Raw genomic sequence first — 8,235 nt, forward strand, 5'->3', positions numbered from 1 at the left:
CTGTCAACAAATCTAATAAAACAACCAAATTATGTCTGAGTACAGTAGTCATATGTAAATCAGAAAATAGCTATTGAATTAATGTGAAGGGTTTGTTATGTAGTTGTTCACTGCGACTGTAGCGTCGTGTAGTTTTGTTCTTTCTAGTCAGAAAGTTGCATGAGAGACAGATGTTCTCTTAATCTTAGCCTCGTGGATAAGTCCATCTGTGCCTTCTGTAGTAATGTCATAAGCTTATATATATATATATATATTTATATATGTATATATGTATCTTTCGCCTCTAACGTGCCCACAGTAGCCAAACTGAGGGCAAAGGCAGAGACAGAAAGCCAGTCACATTGCCCTTTCCACCAGCACTGTTCCACAGAGCCCCAGGGTGACTGGGTGTAGGAGGTCGTCCTTGGGTTCTGTTCTTCCGCAAATCTACTTTGTCTGTCTCTGCGTGTGTGTGCGTCTACCCCTGTGAGAGTGTATTTAGTGAACGAGAGAGATAATGAATGATGGATGATGATGTGACTCTGTAGCTTGAATACTCATCTCTGTGTCCCAAAATTAAAGGGATTGCACCAGCAATAAATAAGATTAGAGGAGGTCTGAGGGAGGCCCATGTGTGTGTGGGGGCGGACAGTTACCAAACACACACTGCGATGACGTTCGTACCAAACGCAGTTTTCAGTGAGATGAAGATTATGTCAGGTCCCTTTTTTATAATGTCCGTTCAGCTAAGGTCAGTTATTTTGTTTTGAATGATCATAAAATGTGTCTGTGTTTGTCTGCTGATTAATTACCGTTCAGTAAAGTTCTCTAAATACATTTTGCAGACATAGTGGCTTTTAGCCATGGCAGTGGCACGGCACAGATATTTATGGCCCCAAGAAGATAAATCCTGGTTAAGCCAGTGAATTTACGTTACTTTTCTCAACAGATTGTAATGAAATGTGGTAAAGATATTCATGGACGAATCCTAGTGATTTAGGTGTTTCATTTTTTTCACTGAGTGACACCAAGTCAGGCAAGTTTTAGCCAATGTCCATCCATTGCTACACACATCAGTGAGCGGTTTGGGCTTCAAGGCATCTCAGCCGTACACGTGAAAGGGCTTGAGCTTCTGCTTTATTACCACTAGGGCAGGGGTCTTCAATGTTTTTCAGGCCAAGGACCCCCAAAATGATGGAGAGATTGAGAAGGGACCCTCTACCTACTATATGTGGTCTTTATTATTGATACATTATTATTATGATTTTGCATCCAATATTAAGCTATTCAAATAATACACAGGTTTAAATATGCATTTTTTTATTTTAAACAAGTGCAATCTAAGTGGTGTGTGTACACACACACACACGCATATATATATATACTGTATATATATAATATATATATATATATATGGCACGGTGTGTATAAATATATATATGTATATATATATATATGTATATATAGGGGTCACCCTCTGTTGAAGACCTATGCACTAGGCCTCAACTCCCAGCCAAACCTCATCCTTTCACTATTTATGACATCTCAACTATGATATTTTGGAAGTCCTGCTCCAGAAGGCAGCTTACGTGTACAAGTACAAACTAAAAATAGACTTTGAGTGATGCAGGAGACATCTTTTATCCACCAGTTAAACATGTAAAATGAAAAATATTAACATATTCATTGATTCAGGATTTTTTTATTTTAAGAATCTCTAGCTTGGTTATTATGTTTGCGGTGAGCTTAGTATTTTATAAATCTAGACATTTGCCTGGAGGGGCCATTTTTACAATGTCAAACAAATGGTGACTAGTACACCTTGTCCAATGAGCTGCCACTGTTAACTATGAGCAGGCAGAAAATGTTACAAGTTGCGGATACCACACAAATGGCAGCTAAATCTAGTGGCAAGACATACATGCAGTTTCGGCCATCTGAGGACATAGTTAAACCCTGATCGTCACATAAACACTTCCGTCAATAGCACAGCTGAGAAAGAGAGAAGCAGAGCCTCTCGGTTGCAGGGGGGTAATACAAACCCTCTGTGAGATCAACCGACCATCTCATTTGCCCTGGCAGTTGGCACGGCTAGGGAGGTGTGTGTTGGCGTCTGACAAGTCAGAGGAGAGTCCCGGGTTGACAGGGCGCATTCCTCATCGAGTTTTCGAACAACGTGAGCAGAAAGCAAGGGTCGCAAATTTTTTTTTTTATTATTCTCCGTTCTCTTTAACTACGCACATCCTCTTTATTTTACCGTTCGGCTTTTCTGTCTCGTTCCCCCTACCTGATTCCCCTCACGCTGAGATATGACACAGTTAGGGGGTCACGGTTAATCAGAGCTCATCCTCGTGGTTGAAGGATGTGGCTGCTGTGTTCGTATGGCTGTTTCTGCAGCGCCAGCATCGCTCACAAATAGCCAGGCGGCCAAGAAGAGGAATCGGGTTCCTTGCTGTAATTGATGGAAATGAATAAAACGCAGGGTTGGACTCAATTAAGTGTCAACAGACTCCATGATGAGAGGTTTCATTTCCTAATGTAGACAAGTCTTTCCCAATAATAGGACGTGTGCTCACCAATGATACGTAACACACTGTTTGAACTGTACAGTGGAATTAGAAATGACTTCTCTGGTTGCTGTTTTGTGTGTGTGTGTGTGTGCGTGCTTGAGGGTGTCTACAACTGTCTGTCAATCCAGTGAACCGGGCCTTCAGTTAGTGTCGCGAGGCTCCTCTCGCGCTTGTGTCCAAACGCGCAGACAGACAGGCCACGGACAGCTGACTGCGGACGAAGCAGCCACGACCGGTGACAGCTCAGATCTCACTGTGCCATTTCATAACACCCTCGCAAACCCGCCCGAAGACACACACTGAAACAGCTGGCTCTCAAGGTGTGTCACGGAAGTGCTTCTGCGGGTTCGTTTGTTTGTCTGGGTTGCATTTTTTAAATGTAATGTGACGGGCTTCACATTTGGTCCATTTCCTGACTCATTAATGCGACGACGTGTGTGTGAGTTGAGTGGCACGAAGCAAGGCTCGAGGGGTTTTGCGATCACCTAAATCAGGAGTCGTGTGGGTGCAAAACAAAATATTTTCGATTGAGGCCTAAAGGAAGATTTGCAGTACAACAAAGAATCTGGAAACTGGAGCTTGTTGGGTTTTTTTATTATTAATTTGAATTTTATGGTATGTAACATACCATAAAACATAGATTTATGATGTTCTGGTGCAATGTAAAACACTTCCAAATAAATATTTTAAAGCCACAACAGCACAACTCTGCCGTGGTAAAAGTGATATTTTATGTATGACTATAAACTCTATTTCTGACCTTTTAATGGCCCAGAAATTTACACATGGCCGCCTCTTGAAATATCATGGACCAGTCACACAGTGGATTATGTTGGATGTTCTGTGTTTTGGACGAATACGGAATGACATCGGACACGATGACAAGTGAAGGGAACATTGCTTTTGTACCTGTGGCTCAGCTGCAGCTGTTTGAGTCTGACTTTTATTCACTAGTCTTACAGTTTTACTAGTAAACATATTTACATTGACAAATAGCTACATGCTTAAACGTGGATTTGACAAATGAAGGCAGAAGTTTTTTTCTGAATAATGAAATCTTTTGGCGTGTCTCCAATGGATCCCACTCAAAAATATAGAAATGAAAAAGGTGGAATTATAACCCCATACTTTCACTTTCACCAGTATGTACTAAAAATATTTCCCATGTTTTCACATTAATTCTAACATTTTAACTGAAACTAACGTGCCGTAGTATATGTACGTATCATCTCCTTACAATGTCAAATTGAGGAATAGTACTTCCTGCTAGCTCTGCTTTGTTTTTTCCATTTTGGATTTCACACATTTGTTCGTCTCAACGGGGAACAACGCAAACTTGAACTCAGACACTCTCACATCCATGCGGATGGAAAAGCAGATTTCAGAGACTGCACATCAGCAGAGTTTTGTACAGTGACTGTATAATGCAAGAGGACAAAATATTTTTATTGCTGGACTGAGGAACAGGAACTATACTCTACCTGGTGAGCGTCAGCCATTGTGGGCTTTTACTACACGCAGAGAGGTTCTGAAACAATACAAAGTCTGACTCATCTCAGCACCTGTGGTAAAATTAGCAGAAAAAAAAAACATCCTACAGTGGTGAAAAAGTCAGTGATTCAGCAGTATTGTTTCTTTAGAACGAGAACATCATTTAGTGGGTCACTTGGTGACCCACAAGACATTATGTTCACACAGAACATTATGTATAACTGTGTTAAGTTACCCTTTCATTTAACTTCCTCAGGTCAGGAGGGGTCTGCCGGAGTTCTGCTCCGAAGTGGAAAACACTGAGCTAAGTTACAGCAATGCTCCGGTGCTGCTGTGATGACCGCAGATTATCCGCAGCTATCCCTTTCCTATGCCCTTGACTAATAGAGAACACCCCCGTCCTTCATGCAACTTCCTGCTCTGGCCCGGGCCAAGCTGCCCACAATCCCAAAATGCCAGTGGACGGCTTAAGAAGTGACAGCTGCCCCTGCATCTTGAATGTCCGCCGCCACATTCTGAGAAGTGTTGAAAGGGACGCGGGGACATTTGCAGCGGGGTCCTCTAAACATCCCCTTGTCTCCTCTCTCTCTGTTTCCACCGCGCCACCCCTTGTTTGCTGCCCCGCTGTGACCATGAATCTACGCAGGATACTCGTCTTCTTACCAGGCCAAACATCATGCTGTGTTTGACATTCATCATTTATTGATGGGTTGTTCTTTAATTGCAGCAGGAGAGTGCTTAGCTTCTCCGCTCTCAAACCGGCTGATCCGTGGGGTAGGCCCTCCTACTGAGAGCCCACATTTACTCGGAGCGCTGGGAGCGCCACTGTTGACTTATAATGGTTGTGACACACAGAAAATAACCCGCAGGGTTGTTTTTTTTTTTGTTTTTTTTTTACCCTTTTCATTTTGTTAGCATTTCACTCTCTGTTTACACTTCTTGCATTCTTGCTCAGAGCTGGAACCATAGGTGGGAGCGGGGGCAGAAATGAAATAATTAACTACTGAATGGAGTCAAAGAGGGTTTTGACAGGATCACGGCACCGTAACCTGAATATACAGATGATGAGTTTGAGGTAGTGATGTTCGATACCAGCGATTTCTTGTCCAGTCCGATACTGAGTGAAATTCAGGCTGGTACCGGCGATACCGATCCGACACCGATACTTTGTGTACATGCACCTAATGTGTCTGGTAAATCTAAAAAAGTAGTGTATTTCAAATCATAGCTTCATAAAGAATACACTGAAAAAATAGATCAATAAAATAAATGATTGTTTAATTATTAAGAACTGCTATAAAAATGAAAACTTCTGACACGGTGCTCTCCTCTTCTGTCCGGCTTATCTTAAATGCTTCATATCCTATATCATAATGATGTAGATTACCTCGAATGACTGAAGTATTAAAAGTATCGATCTTTTGATTTGAAAATCGATTTTACAGCGTAAAGATGTGGTATCAATATTTCAGAATCCATCCGCACATCACTGGTGTGTGTTCATGCAGTGTGTAACCGGAGGGAAATCCCTCATCTGCTCTCTGCTGACAGTATTGGTAAACTCATTAAAATAGTCATAGTTTATTTGTCCGTGTGTCTTATGCAACGGAAATGATCTTTTCCCACGACAGAAGTCCTGAAGATTAGTTTTCAGAATCCTGCTTAAAAACCTAAACTAATCCTCCCACGTGTTTCATCCAGCAACTATGAGGCTCCTTCATTCAATTACGACCGCTCTCGAAGAACCGTCCTATCCCCTTCTCATCTAATCTGTATCTGGCTTGGGATTTATCTGCCTTCATACGCAGTTGGTCAGTCGGTTAATTTTAGCAACGAGCCATTATGATGGTTACCATCCCTTATTAAACAAAAGGTCATAACTGTAATGAATGAAATTGCCGATCTGTTTGTAATGTCCATGTGAACACATCATGTTATACACTAATCCATGATGTAATTAATTCATTGCGCTGCCATATTACATGTAAATCTGCATAATAATACTATAGGTACGTGTTAATTGTATGTAAATGAGCTTTAATTGCACTTATTGTAGCCAAATAGCACTAGCGCCCTAAATGCTAACCTTTTACTGCACCAACACTGACGAGGAAGAACTGTCAACTCAATACACAAGACAATGGCTTTCCCTTGAGAGCGTTGAGTCTTTATTATACGGTCATATACAGACAGAAAACAGATATTCAAGTCCATAGCTGAAATTGAAATATGAATAATATTCATTGTGCATTATATTGTGCACATTGTGCACAGCAATGAGACCTCCCTTGAAAAACTTACTAATCAACCTCAACTTTGGTGCCATAAAAGTTGCTCATCCTTGAGTGTCAACTAAATTCATCTTTAAAATTCCAAATAAACCTGTGCTTGTTTTTTTTCTATCTGCCGTATGAAGTGTAAAACACACTCTCAGATTCACGCAATAATTTGCATATAGTTTGAGTATACTTATAATTAGGGCTACGGGGCAACGCCAAAAGCCCTATTGTTATACTTTAGGTTTAATGTTTTTCTGGTGGTAGGATTGTACTTTAACCCACATGACAACCTGATAACACGTCAGTCGGGTGAACCTGGATTGATGCTGTGTCATCCATGACAAGGTCACTGAACGCCCAAGCCCTGGCTTGTTCCTCCTCCCCCTCTTACATGTACGCTTTCTTTTCACACCTCAGTTACGTGTCACTGCAGCAAAGAATGAAAAATCTATTTGTGCAAGCAGCTGTTGCAAAACGCATCCCTCTTGTGGGCACTCAATATCAGATTGTTTTACTTGGGCTTTCAAGGTTAGACAAAGCAAAGTGGAGGAGATTAAGGATTTTTTTTTAGTGTTTCCCAGAGGATTATGGGGAACACGTCATTTGTAAAACGGTGAAGATATACTTAACTAAAATAAGTTGGAGATGGGTTTGGTTGCATAACGTAAAGGTTCTTCCGCCACATGTGCAGTCCAGCGAATGCAACAACGAATTTCACTTCAATCTTTCTTGTAGCTATTTCGCAAAAATAACATTTGAAACATTGAAAACTTCCCCCAAAGGCAGACAGATGTGATAATAAAGAGGCACACGGGAAGAATAAATCAGTCTTAAACAAGTAACGCCAGACTTCACTTGACACACAATACTTTAAGTGACAGGAAGTGGCTTTTAGTCATTTCAGTACTATATGCTGCATACTTAGGAAATAGCTTTATTTACTTATCTCCATTTAAGTGACTTATTGAGAAGAATTAATTGGTCAGGCAGATAATGGACTATATTTATGTTTAGTGCCAACGTGGAAAGATGAGGTCAGACTCCATCATACTGCTGGGAAAAGCAATAGGAATGAGCGGTCAGCATACCAAGCAGCTTGTTTAGATCCTAGGGACTGGGCTTTCCATTAAAGCTCCTCTCTGAAGAGAGACGGTGTACACACACCATCTGGTTAGCTAATATAATATTGCGACAATAAGAACTACTGACACTGGTCACTGTTCTAAATCTGAACAGAGTATTCAGGACACATGGTGCAGAGGGTTAATGGAGTCGCAGCTAGTTTTAACCTGCTGATAATAATATAACTTAAACTCTTCCAACTCAGATGGAAAGCACGACTAGTTTCACAATTAAAGACAAATTATTGAATACGTGCAAATTCAAGCAAAATAAAAAATGGAATTCATACTGTGCATAGTTGTGCTAACTAAGCTAATTGTGAATGCAACCCTAATGTGAATGGGTGACAAGATACCCGGTAGAGTGGAGTAAAAGGTCTATTAACACCACACAAATGTTTTCAGGGCTTTTTGCACAGATAAGTCGCTTTCAAGAGACTCGTGGGGGGATCACATTTGGGGATTGGACGTCTGCATGACTGCCCTCAGAAACAAAGTGGCCATTACGTCCTGCTGTAGCGGTGCTCTAGTTGCATGTCAATGTGAGCAATCTCCATTTTAGCCCATTCCGTCTGAGCTGCTTAGCAATTAATCAGCTGACACAAATAGGGTAGGGGAAACGAGTTATCTTGTTTGATATGTACCTTTTTTTTTTTTTTCCAGAGAAAAGCTTTTCCCGTGGACGTGTCCTTGCAGCTGTAAGCTAATAAAAAAAACAATGAAGATTAAAAAAGCTCTACTACAGCTGAATGACTAATATGAGGCTAAGCATTAGTCACTTAGGACTGTAATAGC

The sequence above is a fragment of the Mugil cephalus genome, chromosome 4, assembly GCF_022458985.1.
Source record: "Mugil cephalus isolate CIBA_MC_2020 chromosome 4, CIBA_Mcephalus_1.1, whole genome shotgun sequence".
Taxonomy (NCBI): domain Eukaryota; kingdom Metazoa; phylum Chordata; class Actinopteri; order Mugiliformes; family Mugilidae; genus Mugil; species Mugil cephalus.